Consider the following 12,962-nt stretch of genomic DNA (forward strand, 5'->3'; position numbering starts at 1 on the left):
CAAGTCTCTCTATGAGTCCAAGCTAATCTATCTTGGAACCTAATTGATTTGAGTCTATCGCACATACACATCATCATGTGTATAATTAGACACCATCCACCTTAGGTCATTTTAATAATGTGTAATTAGTAGGTGATTAGTGTGGAGTTAGCATCATTGCCATAGAGAGCTTGGGTCTCCCAAAATCTCAACATCACTGTCATGAGCCATCACCGTAACCTTGGGAATAGCATCAGGCGTAGCAAACGTGGAAAAAGTAGAAATGGTGGACACCTGTAGGACTAGTGTAGGCTACCCCAACGGCCTTTGGAAATGGCCAATAAGCATGAGGGAGATCTATAAATGTGAGTGTAAAAGGTAATGGTTCTGGTCTTCTTTGTGACAGGGTCAAAGTAGTTGGTGTAGCATAATGGTTCTTGTCTTTTGTGATAGGGTCAAAGTTTCTCGTGTAGGCTAGGAAGAAAATCTTCCTTAGGTCCAAACGAAAAGGAGTTTCCTTGAAAAATGTTTAGGCTACCTTTGTTGTTGCATCAAAGTCTACTTGTTTTGCAAGAATCCCCTCCCAAGTAGCCTTACATCTAGGAAGAATACTTGGAACAATCCCCTCCCAAGTAGCCTAACATCTTTAAAATGGAGTGCGACGATGGAGGGCAAGATCGCTACTACCCAATTAAGGGCCTAGATATACGATCGGTGATCAAGGATTTTTCCAATGAAAATCGTCTTGGATTATTTTTCCAATGAAAATCGTCTTAGAGTCTTGAATATTTCTGGTGAAGAGGATGTTTCGCACGGTCAGAGGGGATTAATTAGCATGATGCTAATAAAAAAAGAGGACGACTTGAACGCTATTTAAGAGTAATCCGTTATCGAGACAAAAAATCAGAAGCGGCATCCAAGCCAAGCACGGGAGGGGCAAGGAGCGGAGAACGGGAGGCAACAAGGAAGATGGAGAGGAGTATGGCTAGTAGGATGGTGGAGGAAAAGGCAATATTAAAGAGGTGTGAGGTGGACGAAGAGCATAGGGGCAGACATGCAAAGGGGAGGGTAGTGAACGGCAAGGTTAGAAGAGAAGACGTGAAGCACGCAGAACAGGGAGCTTCATGACGCTGTATCCTAGACTTGAGCTGTTGCACCCATATGGATACCAAACAGTCGAGGACAAGTGTAATCTTACCAAGATAATATTTTTAATTAGCAAGCTAGATAAGATAATCAAATTTTAAACACAATTGGCAAGATTCATAGTTTGTGAGCCCATGTATTTTTTTGCCAATCACGTAAGAAAACAATGCCATTAATCAAAAGGGATTCATGCTAAGCGTAGTTCATTCATGAGAGTGTGTGTATAAATTGGCGGCGTGTAATTATATTCTAATAATGTAAAAAACAAGTTTTAAAACTTGGTTACACAATTGGCCAGATTCATATTTTGTAAGCCCATCTAATACTTTTGGCAATCACATAAGAAAACAATGTTGTTATTCACAGAGACTATGTGTATAAGTTGGTGGGGAATAGTTATATTCTAAACAACGTGATGATGGCATATTTTGTGAGGCCATGTGGTTTTTTTTTTTGGGGCCAATCATGTAAGACAAGAAAACAGTGTCAAAAGAAATATTCACGAGTGTGTGCACTTGTGGCAGTCTAAGAAAGGGTTTTGCCGACGCTGGCGATGAGGCTTTCCACCTCATCCTTATCGATGCCGAAGGCTGTCTCTAGCACCTCCTCCGGGAGGGGTGGGTAGGCGTCGAAGAGAGCGGCGGCGAGCTGCGAGGTGCCCGGGTTCTGGCTATTGAGGGCGGAGATGGCGAGGGCGGAGTGGTCCTTGTCGGGGTTGAGCTGGAAATGCACAAGGCCGCGAGGGAAGACAAAGAGATCGCCGGGGGAGAGGGTCTGCTGAAAGAGGGTATTGTTGGGCGTGGCGGTGACGAAGCCCACCTTGAGCGTGCCCTTGGCCAGGAAGAGCACCTCGGTGGCGCGGGGATGAACGTGGGGCGGGTTTAATCCCTTGGGGTCGAAGTCGATGCGGGCGATGGACAGGCCCTGCGTGTTGAGAGCAAAGAAGTTGGCTGCGCTGGCCAGGTTGACGGACACGCCCAGCCCTTTGATAGGTTTGGCGGGATACTCAAGCATCGTGAACTTGAAGTCGGCGTCCTGCACCTCATTGGCTGGCTTGCAGGTGAACCCGTTGAGGGTGATCATGCTGGTGTTATCCGCCACACAGAAGTCCTGCAGAGGGTCTCCATCGGCGGCCCTCACTTGTTGTATGAGCGGAGACATGAGCATGACTAGTGCCAGTAGAAGCAAGCTGCTGGCTGCTGCTGCTGCCATATTGGTTTGCGGATGGAGGGAATGCGATGATGAGGAGGGAAAGCTGTGAGCGCCCTGGGATATAATTGGAGATGATCAGAATAGATCCTCATGCGCCAGACGTGGTATTTATATGCTGCAGCGGGAAAGAACAAGTCTAATTATCCGCTCGCTCGCTCTCGAAGGAACCAGTCCTATCCGCTCCAAGAAAGAGTCGCCGCTTCGACAGACCCAGTCCCCGTTCGATCCCCGCTGTCGGAATTGAGGTAGGACGTCACCGCTGATTGACGTAGTCTCCAATTGCCGCCCATGTCAAACCGATGTTGACATCCGCATTCCAGAACCTTGTGGTTTATGTTGTATCCTTCGCATTGATGATCGCTGGTTTATGTCACGCCGGCCATAGGTGCCACGCAGTTGAAGGAGACAACATAATTTGTTCGTTGAAAGAGAGAGAGAGAGAGGGGAGAGAGAGGGACGAGAGTGTGTGAGGGAGACAGAGAAGTGGTAGTACCACCAACTTCCTAAACTATGTACATAAGTATTTAAGATGAGATTAGATTTTCTTATGCTCAGCTTCCCAAGGATTCACGTTCTCTCTTGGAAGGGCAAGTAAACCTTCAAAGTTTTGGCTCACTGCTGCTAAGCTAATGCTGTAGAGATGGGACCACAAGGGTATGGATTCTAGCTTGCTTTTCTTTTCTAGGATGAATCTTTTTTTATTGGGTTTGTGTAGAGAGAGAGAGAGAGAGAGAGAGCAGATGTGATAATAGTTGATACATACCACACTTCCTTTCTGTTTTTATTTGTGCAAGCCCTCACACATGTAGAGAAAGAAGGCATATTTTTCTTTGGATATTTCGGAGTTTTGTAAGTGTCCACTACTGTGTGAACAACCTCTTCATAAGAGGACATAACATGGGGCCGTGGTGCCTATATAAGCCATTGTACATGGTGGAAGTATTATGATAATACAATTATTGCTGTGCTATGTAAGCTTTCTCTATTGTTGGTTATCACATCCTCATTGTACATGGTGGAAGTATTATCATAATACAATTTAAATTATACAATTATTGCTGTGCTATGTAAGCTTTCTCGATTGTTGGCTATCACATCCTCATTGTACATGGTGGAAGTATTATCATAATACAATTCAAATTATACAATTATTGTTGTGCTATGTAAGCTTTCTCTATTGTTGGCTATCACATCCTTCTCTCTCTCTCTCTCTCTCTCTCTCTCTCTCTCTCTCTCTCTCAGCACCATTTCCATGGCTTGAACCTCCATCTCCATCTCTCTTTGCACAAGTTTTGGTCCTACACTTGCATTATGAACATCTTCCACCCACCATAACATGAGCTCTTATCATGTGGATACTAATACAATATCAAAGCCCTGATCCATAATACTCCCATTAATCAACTTTCATTAGTAAAAATCCTTTTTCTCATCTTTACCTAAGCGCACTCTATCAATGTTTTGCTTTGTTCTCCCTCTACGGAGCATCACTTTTTGAGATTTTTAGTGTGTTTTGAAGATAACACATAGCTACCTCATCACCTAAAGGGGCTTATCTCAACTTAAAGAAAAGGCAGGGAAAAATATATCTCAAACCAATAAAAAAACATATATATTAGGGGTGAAATGGAAAATTGATCAATTAATTTTAGGGCCTTCTAACTAGTGGTACAAACAAACCACGTCTTAAGCTTCACTACAACACGTCGAGGGAACAACAACATTTTCTAGCAGCGCTTTTTTTGTGAGGATGTCAGGGATTACGCTAGCTGCTTCATCAAATGAAATCTCCCTGCTTAGCAACGCTTCTAGCAGCGAAATTTCGCTGCTACTACTGAGCAGCACTGTTAGTAGAGCGAAAATCTGCTGCTATACTATAATTTGTCGTTAGAGGTAGATATATATATATATATAGAGGGAGAGGGAGAGAGAGAGAGACGAGCATGTGTGAGAGAGAAAGGGGGAGACAAAGACGTGGTAGGACAACTAACTTCCTAAACTATGTACATAAGTATTTAAGATGAGATTAGATTTTCTTATACTCTACTTCCCAAGGAATTAAATTCTCTCTTGGAAGGACAAGTTCTATTGAGTTTTGTAAGTGTCCACTAGTATGTGAACAACCTCTTCATCTCATAAGAGAGCATAACATGGGGCCATGGTGCATATATAAAGCATTGTACATGGTGGAAGTATTATCAAAACACAATTGAAATTATACAATGATTGTTATGCTATGTAAGCTTTCTCTATTGTTGGCTATCACATCCTTCTCTCTCTCTCTCTCTCTCTCTCTCTCTCTCTCTCTCTCTCTCTCAGCACCATCTCCATGGCTTGAACCTCCGTCTCCGTCTCTCTTTCCACAAGTTTTGCTCCTACACTCGCATCATGAACATTCTCCACCCACCATAACATAGCTTTAATCATGTGGACACTAATATGATATCAAAGCCTTGATCCATAATACTCCCAATTAATTTTCATTAGTAAAAATCCTTCTTTTCCTCTTTGCCTAAGTATACTCTATCAATGTTTTGCTTTGTTCTCCCTCTACAAAGCATCACTCTTTGAGATTTTTAGTGTATTTTGAAGATAACACATAGCTACCTCATCACCTCAAGGGGCTTATCCCAACTCAAAGCAGAGGCAGGGGAAAATGCATCACAAACTAGTGCAAAAACACAGTTATTAGGGGTGACATGTAAAATTGATCAATTAATTTTAGGGCCTTCTAAAACTAGTGGTACAAGCTAAGCACGTATCAAGTTTGAATGCAAACCATATACTAATCAAGTGATAAACCTTAATCACCTTGACTTTTGAGAAGTTCTTCGATTCCAAATCATTGATTGGTGAGTTGCTATCCTCATATATATCTACCCCCTTCATTTGATTCTTTAATTGCTTCCTCTTGCATATGCTTTTAAGGGGTGACATTGCTTAATCGGAAAATTAGAGGCATTGCTTCGATAACAATTTGAGGCTTTTCCCTAATATGGAAAAAGGTCAACAAATTGAAGCTCCCGAAGCCACAAGAAATTGGGGCTCTCCCAAAAGTACCTGGCAAAGTTGGCCTAATCACAACTGCTACCGCATCAAGAATTTGGGGCTTTTATCCAACATTGAAAAAATCATCCAAATAAAGACCGTACACCAATTAAAAAATTTGGCGTTTTTCCACAAGAAAGCCTTCAAGATTAAATTTACCATGCCACATCATCAACAAAATCCTTCATTATAGCTTCCAAATCAAGCATTAACATATATGGGTGCTCTCCCTTGGTCCCTAAGCCTAAAATGATAGCCCTATCACCGGGAAATGATGTCAAAAGAAGGTCATCATCAATAATGCATCAACATGGGGGGGAGAGTTTTTTAGACTTCCAAAATCATCTTCTAGTTATGCAGGAGTTATGGATTCTATGCCCAAGATTAAAGAGAATGTGGGGGAGAGAGAGAGCTTGAGTTCCTTGGTGCAAAGCAAAAACACACACATACAAGAGACTGCAAGACACAAGAGAGATGGATGGCTGAATTTTCTTCTTTCTTCTTCTCTTCTCTACAACCATATAACTAAAAGGTAAGAGTATGTACATAAAGGGAAAGTATTGTCCTGCAACCACATACACAAAGTGGTCAGTCTATATTGTGAACCCGACTATATGAGCTGGCGGTATAACTATGACATAGCTATAGTACTTCAAAGTGGCTGTCACACAGCCTGTCATCCAATGGTGGCATATCAACAAATAATCGCACCAATTGTGCCAGTGACATAAGTGCAGAAGCTATCATCAAGGCGAGTCACCAATGTCCGTTAGCACTAGTTGAGCTCGATATCTCAACAATGATGGCCACCAAAAACTGAGTATTTTATAGTCATGAGTTCTTTACTCGAGAAGTCCCCCAAAATCTCAATATTTTGGATATCGTTTTTCTAAGCCTTCTATAAAAGGCTTGGCTCCTTTTCCCTACTTTCCCTACCTAGAGGTAGGGGAGATGTTTATGGATAGAATAATATAGTCATTATGTATGGTCAAGCTCTTGTATCAGGTGTGTGACATGAGAGTTTAACATGTTGGCATCATTATGATTGCAATCTACGAGCCCAAATCATCATACCGAAGGTCAAGTCTCACTGTTAGTGGACACTCCACTCCGAAGGGCATTTGTTGGATATTTTGGAGGCTATTAAATGTCTAGTGGTGTGTGATCAAGATAGGGATTTGGTGCCTATATGAATAATTACACATGGTGGATTTATTATCATAATACAAACATTATTGTGATGTGGAGTCTCTGTCAATTGTTGGCTATCACATCTCTCTCTATCTTTTAATCTCTATCTCTCTCTCTCTCACACACACACAAACGAGCACCATGTACATGGTCCCGTGATACCAATAGTGTTTTGGGGAGGATCTCCCCTTGTACTATAATTTATAGGATTTGCAACTGCATTAAAATTTGGTATACATACTATTGAAGCATAATCCATGCCAAAGCTTGATGCATTTCATTCATATTTCTAGCAAAAATTCAAGCCTAAGTGTGATGCATTAGATCAAAAACTAATTGTATTGTATAAGATATGGAGAAACCCATGTGCTAAAATGTAGTCTATTTCTATTTATATTTTCAAATTATGGTTTGTCTCTATATCCTCTATCATGTACGTTTCTATATATTTATTACACAAGTTCTACTCCTACACTCGGGTCATGAACATCTTGCACTGACCGTAATAACATGAGCTCTAAACATGTTGACACTAATACAATATGAGAGCCTTGATCCATACTACTCCCATTAATCAACTTTCATTAGTAAAAGCCTTCTTTTCCTCTTTGCCTAAAGACACTCTATCAATGTTTTTCTTTGTTCTCCCTCTACAGAGCATCACTCTTTGAGATTTTTAGTGTGTTTTGAAGATAACACAGAACTACCTGATCACCTCAAGGGGCTTATCCCAACTTAAAGAAAAGATGGGAGAAAATGCATCACAAACCAATGCAAAAACATAGATATCAGGGGTGACATGTAAAATTGATCAATTAATTTTAGGGCATTCTAACTAATTGTACAAACTAACCACATCTTAAGTTTGAATGCAAACCATCTACTAATCGAGTGATAAACCCTAAGTACCTTGAGTGTTTTGAAGTTTGTCGGTTCCAAATCATTGATTAGTGAGTTGCTATTCTCATATATATCCACCCCCTTCATTTGATTCTTTAATTGATTCCTCTTGCATATGCTCTTAAGGGGTGACAGCATAATCCAAAAATTAGAGGCATTGCTTCAATAGAAATTTGAGGCTTTTCTCAAATATGGAAAAAGGTCAACAAATTAAAGCTCCCGATGCCACAAGAAATTAAATTGGGGCTTTTCAAAAAGTAGAGTAAAGTTGGCCTAATTACAATTGCTACCGCATCAGGAATTTGGGGCTTTTATCAAATATTGAGAAAATCATCCAAATGAAGACCCTACACCAATAACCATTTTTAGCATTTCTCTTCTAAGGCATGTCTTCATGACTGTGTGTGGTAGACCTTAGAAAATTATTAAAGTGATAAAAATAATCTTTAATATATTTGATAAATCACTGTAAGTAGAGGTATATCTAGTACTATAATCCAAACAAGTTACAAATTCATAAAGTAGGTTCCTACATTTTAGAAAAATGATCTCAACTCATTATGAATTTCTCCCAATCCTTAAATAGTATTTAAGAGATTAGAGCTTAAGGTTTATGGTTTAGAGCTTAAGGATTTGAGGTTTTGGGTTTTGGGTTTTGGGTTTTGGGTTTTGGGTTTTTGAGTCTAGGGTCTAGGAGTTAGGGTTTAGGGTATGGGTTCTAGGATCACACATTGCCTTTAATATGTGTGTGTGTGCGTGTGTGTGTGTGTGTGTGTCGGACCCGCATGTGTGTGTGTGTGTGTGTGTGTGTGTGTGTGTGTGTGAGAGAGAGAGAGAGAGAGAGAGAGAGAGAGAGAGAGAGAGAGAATATCTAAATATAAATGTATGTGTGTTTGGTTTTAAGTAAGATAAATAAATTGAGGGAGTAAGCTGATAAAAGCGAATTTGTGTGCATGCATGTGTGTGTGTTTGTGCGTGTGTGTGTCCGTGGGATGACCCTCTTTTAAGATCGAGAGAGGCATCTTTCAATACTATATGTGGGATGACTTTCTGTTAGAATTGAGATGAGTCTCACATCAAGAAACACTTTTTTAGGTACATCTAATATGAATATACACGTACATAATTAGATGCACATACATGTAGGAAGTTTGGCATTTAAAAAATGCTTTGTTAGACCACCTTTCGTACATGCGACGGCCAAATGAGCATCCTCCACCACAAGGTCACCAATTTATCATTAATTTAAAGATATATCATACATTCATGTCTACACTTTATTATCTCAAAACTCAACTATTTACTTATATGAGTGCTAGAATATGTCATTCGCCTCAATGGTAAATGACTTGTGGTACCATCATAATTTCTTCAAGATGAGGATTTATAGTAATCCTCATTCTAAAACTCTTGAGATGGTTTAATGTATTTGAAATCTCTTTCTCTCTCTCTCTCAACCCTCATTTTTTCCCTTCCTCATTCTTAAACACACACTCTCTATCTATATCTCCATATCTCCCTTCTGCCTCTCAATCTCTCTTCTCACTCCCTCTTCTCTCTTTCTCTCACTCTCTTCTCTATTTCTCTCACTCTCTCTCTAACCTCTCTCACTCTCTCATGCATAAACACATTTGCTTACTTCAATCTCTCTCTCTCTATCTCTCTTACATGGATGAGCCTTAAAGCGCATCTAGAGCATTTTGGTAACAAGCTAGAGAATTCTTGGGGTGACTCTAACTGCCTACATGTAGGGGATGCCACCTTCCCGATGTCCAACTTGCTGATCACACCTTTCTCTTACACTCTCTCCCTTTCTCTCACTCATTCACCTCTCTCTCTCTCTCTCTCTCTCTCTCATTCACACATGCACCCACACATCGCTCTCACTCACACACACAGATCAGACCTCTCTCTCTCTCTCTCTCTCTCTCTCTTACATGCACACACACATGCCTCTCTCACATCACCTCTCTCTCTCTCTCTTACATGCACACACACATGCCTCTCTCACATCACCTCTCTCTCTCTCTCTCTCTCTCTCTCACACACACACACGCACACACGTGCGTGCATGCGTGCACACACACATTTATCTCTCACTCACTCACACACACACACACACCTCTCTCTCCCTTACACACACACACACACACACACACACGTATCCCTCTCTCACATCACCTCTCTCTCTCTCTCTCTCTCTCTCTCTCTCTCTCTCTCTCTCTCACACACACACACACACACACACACACACACACCCACTGACCTGGTAGGACGGCCTGAGCTAAGGGCGGGGACTGGTAGAGAAGCAACGAGATGGCGGCAGGGATGGCGATCGTGCGTTGATGGAACTTCAAGCAAATGGCTCCTTCGAATTCACAGGAGCCATCTATTTTGGGTTTTTTTTTTACTTTCCAAGGCATTGTGTAAGCAATGCATCTATTATAATGTCACTTAAGCAATGCTTTGTTGTTTACAAGTGTTGCTTCAGGCATCCTTTATCTGATGCGTAGTAAGGTGTTGCTTATGCAACCATGAGTGCGACGGGGTTAGCGCGACACAACATTCTCACCTTCAGAATGCATCGTTTATGCAAGATTTATCATCATTTAAATGACGTGTTTGCAAAAACCTGTCATTTTGGGCCCATCTTGCTAAGGCAGGGGGTTTGTTGTAGTGAGAGGACCGTAGGAGGCAATGATGTGTAGTAAGGCTAGGCGCACGGGAAAGTAAAGCAGCTTGGTCACAAGGCGAGCCCTCCCTAGGTTAATCAAGGCACAAGAAAAAGCATAGCATGCATGAGCACTAGCCAAATGAGCCCTAGTCAAGTAATCAAGGCACAAGTAAAAGCATAGCGAGCATGAGAGATGTAAGAGCTATATGCATAGACCATAAGATCTCTATGCAAAGAGATATAGAGCTCTATACTAATAGATATATAGATAAGAGATTTTTGCATAAGATCTCAATACTAAGAGCTCATATGCTCAAGTACTCTCTATACTTAGAGCTCATATGCTCAAGTACTCTCTACATAAAGCTCATATGCTCTTATGTATAATATTTTTATTAAGTATGTATAAGAGCTCTACACATCGAGCTCTAATAGGAGATCTGTACATATTGGTTTCTATATAATGCTCTTATGTTTTTATGCATAAGAGCTTGCTCTATACATAAGAGAAATACGCATAAGCTCCAAGATCTTATGATTTTATGCACAAAGAAGAATAAGAGCTCTTAGCTCCTATACATGAGAGAATAGAAATATATATACTAAAGATCTCCATACATAGATCTCTTAGTATGAAGCTCCAAGCTCTTATTCACTTATACATATAGCTTATTTGATCATAAGCTTGGTATAATACACTTATGTTTTTATGCATAAGAGCATAAGCGCTATATAAAATATGCATAAGCTCCAAGATCTTATGCTTTTATGCATAGAGCATTAAGAGCTCTTAGCTCTTATACATGAGAGAATAGAATTATATATACTAAAGATCTGCATACATAGATTTCTTAGTATAAAGATCTAAACTCTTATTCACTTATACATACAACTCATTTGATCATAAGCTCTATATATGGCATAGAGATCTTATAAATAATAAAGGTCCAAGCTCTTATTCACTTATACATAGAGCTTATTCATAAGCTTTATATTGCATAATGTATCAAGCCTAATGCATAAAAACCATTATGCATTAAACCAATGCATAAAAGCTTTAAGGATTTATAACAACAAGCCTAAAGCTTTATGCATAAGGATTTAACCAAAAGCAAAGAATCAAAGATACTAAAGAAGATAATAATATGAAAGGCTTACCTTTTGATTGGTCGTTGGAATGAAGCTAACTATAAGAAACCCTAAGACCTAAACCTCCAAAAAATCAAACATAATAAAGTTAATTTAAAAAACATTTAATAAGTTTACCTAGTAAAAGAGGAGATTTAAAACAAATAGTTATAATCTCAAGTTTTAGAGATAGAGAAGTGAGAATACAAAGAATAATATAAGAATAAAAAATATAGAGGTAAGTATAATAATCCCCTTCCAATCTTACATATGCATATAAATGAATGAAAATAAAGAAAGGAGAGGAACAGAGAGGAGAAAACCTTACCTTGAGGATGAGTTCATGATTTTCTTGCTTGAGGTGGGGAAGAACACAAAGGGAAGAGAGAGAATGAGATTGTTACTCGAGGTAGAGGACATGAAAGCACTTAAAGGGAAGAGTGCTTGCTTGAGGTAGGGGAGTGGAAGCAACTGATATATGTCTTTTCATTGCAAATTTTGCGAAGGGAGGAAAAGTTCAAAGATTGGCAAGACAAAAGCATAGGTCACATGTGGCATGTGAGAATCCTAAATTTTTTATTTTAGTATGTGGTTATACATCTGTGCATGTATAGCCACATGTATACTCATGCCCATAGACACATATTAAAGAGAAGGTATAAATATCCAAGCCTGAATAATCCCCTAAATTCAACAGATATTCTAAATCTAGTCTATAATGAGATCATGACATGACGTGCACACAATTACTCCACCGATGGAATGATGAGGATCCTCATGGATTCACCAGCATGGCAACACTTAGAAGACAAGTGGTTGCAATTCAAGGAGGAGACACGTCACTTATGGCTTAGATTGGGGATGGATGGATTCAATCCATTTTGTCTCAAATCAATAGTATGGACCACATGGCTAGTGGTAGTAGTAAACTACAATATCCCTTCATGGAATTCCATATAGAAGGGTCATGTGATGCTAGATCTTCTCATGCCCAAAAAGCACAAAGTCAATAACATGGATGTGTATCTTAATCTGTTAATTAAGAAGCTTGAGATATTATGGTGTGGCATCCAAGTGCATGATGTGTCCTGGTCGCTTTCACAATGTAGTGGAGAGATGAACAAAATTTAGATGTGGATAATGCATGACTTTCTAGGATATGGAGAGTGCTTTAGTATGCATTCTAACCTTAATAATTTACTTAGAGTTTTACATTAGTGTATGATGTGTCAAATATAAATTATATACTCTAAACACAACATATTTGTCTCTTGCAAGCAAATTAGTTTTTGGCTTTGATGTATGATGTATCAAATATAAATTGTATACTCTAAACACCACATATTTGTCTCTTGAAAACAATTAGGACACAACTTTGGCCATAGTTCTTGTCCAATTTGTGGACCATCACTTGTTACATCATGGCTAGATCATCTCAAGAACGTCCTGTATGGGAATCATTTACTGATTTTCTCCATATGATCATGAGAAGTTTGTTCCATCTAAAAATGGAGTTCCCCCACATAGTCTAATATTAGGTGATTGGTAAGTGGTGTGGAGAGGATCAACCTAAACGCCACCCCCGTATCTAATCTCCTTTTGACGTTCAGATTTGGCAAATATAAAATTCATTCATTTTCTAGATCAAATACACATCCTAAAAAGTGTGGCATCAAACATTTAG

The 12,962-nt window shown here is 39.6% G+C and overlaps 1 pseudogene; it reads right to left on the bottom strand.

Moving 5' to 3' along the window:
- Positions 1-1,650: 1,650 nt before the first annotated feature.
- Positions 1,651-2,337, bottom strand: LOC147626419 (germin-like protein 8-2 pseudogene; annotated as a pseudogene).
- Positions 2,338-12,962: the final 10,625 nt, after the last annotated feature.

Source organism: Cibotium barometz, chromosome 22, assembly GCF_041138505.1.
Source record: "Cibotium barometz isolate CiBa-2024 chromosome 22, ASM4113850v1, whole genome shotgun sequence".
NCBI lineage: Eukaryota > Viridiplantae > Streptophyta > Polypodiopsida > Cyatheales > Cibotiaceae > Cibotium > Cibotium barometz.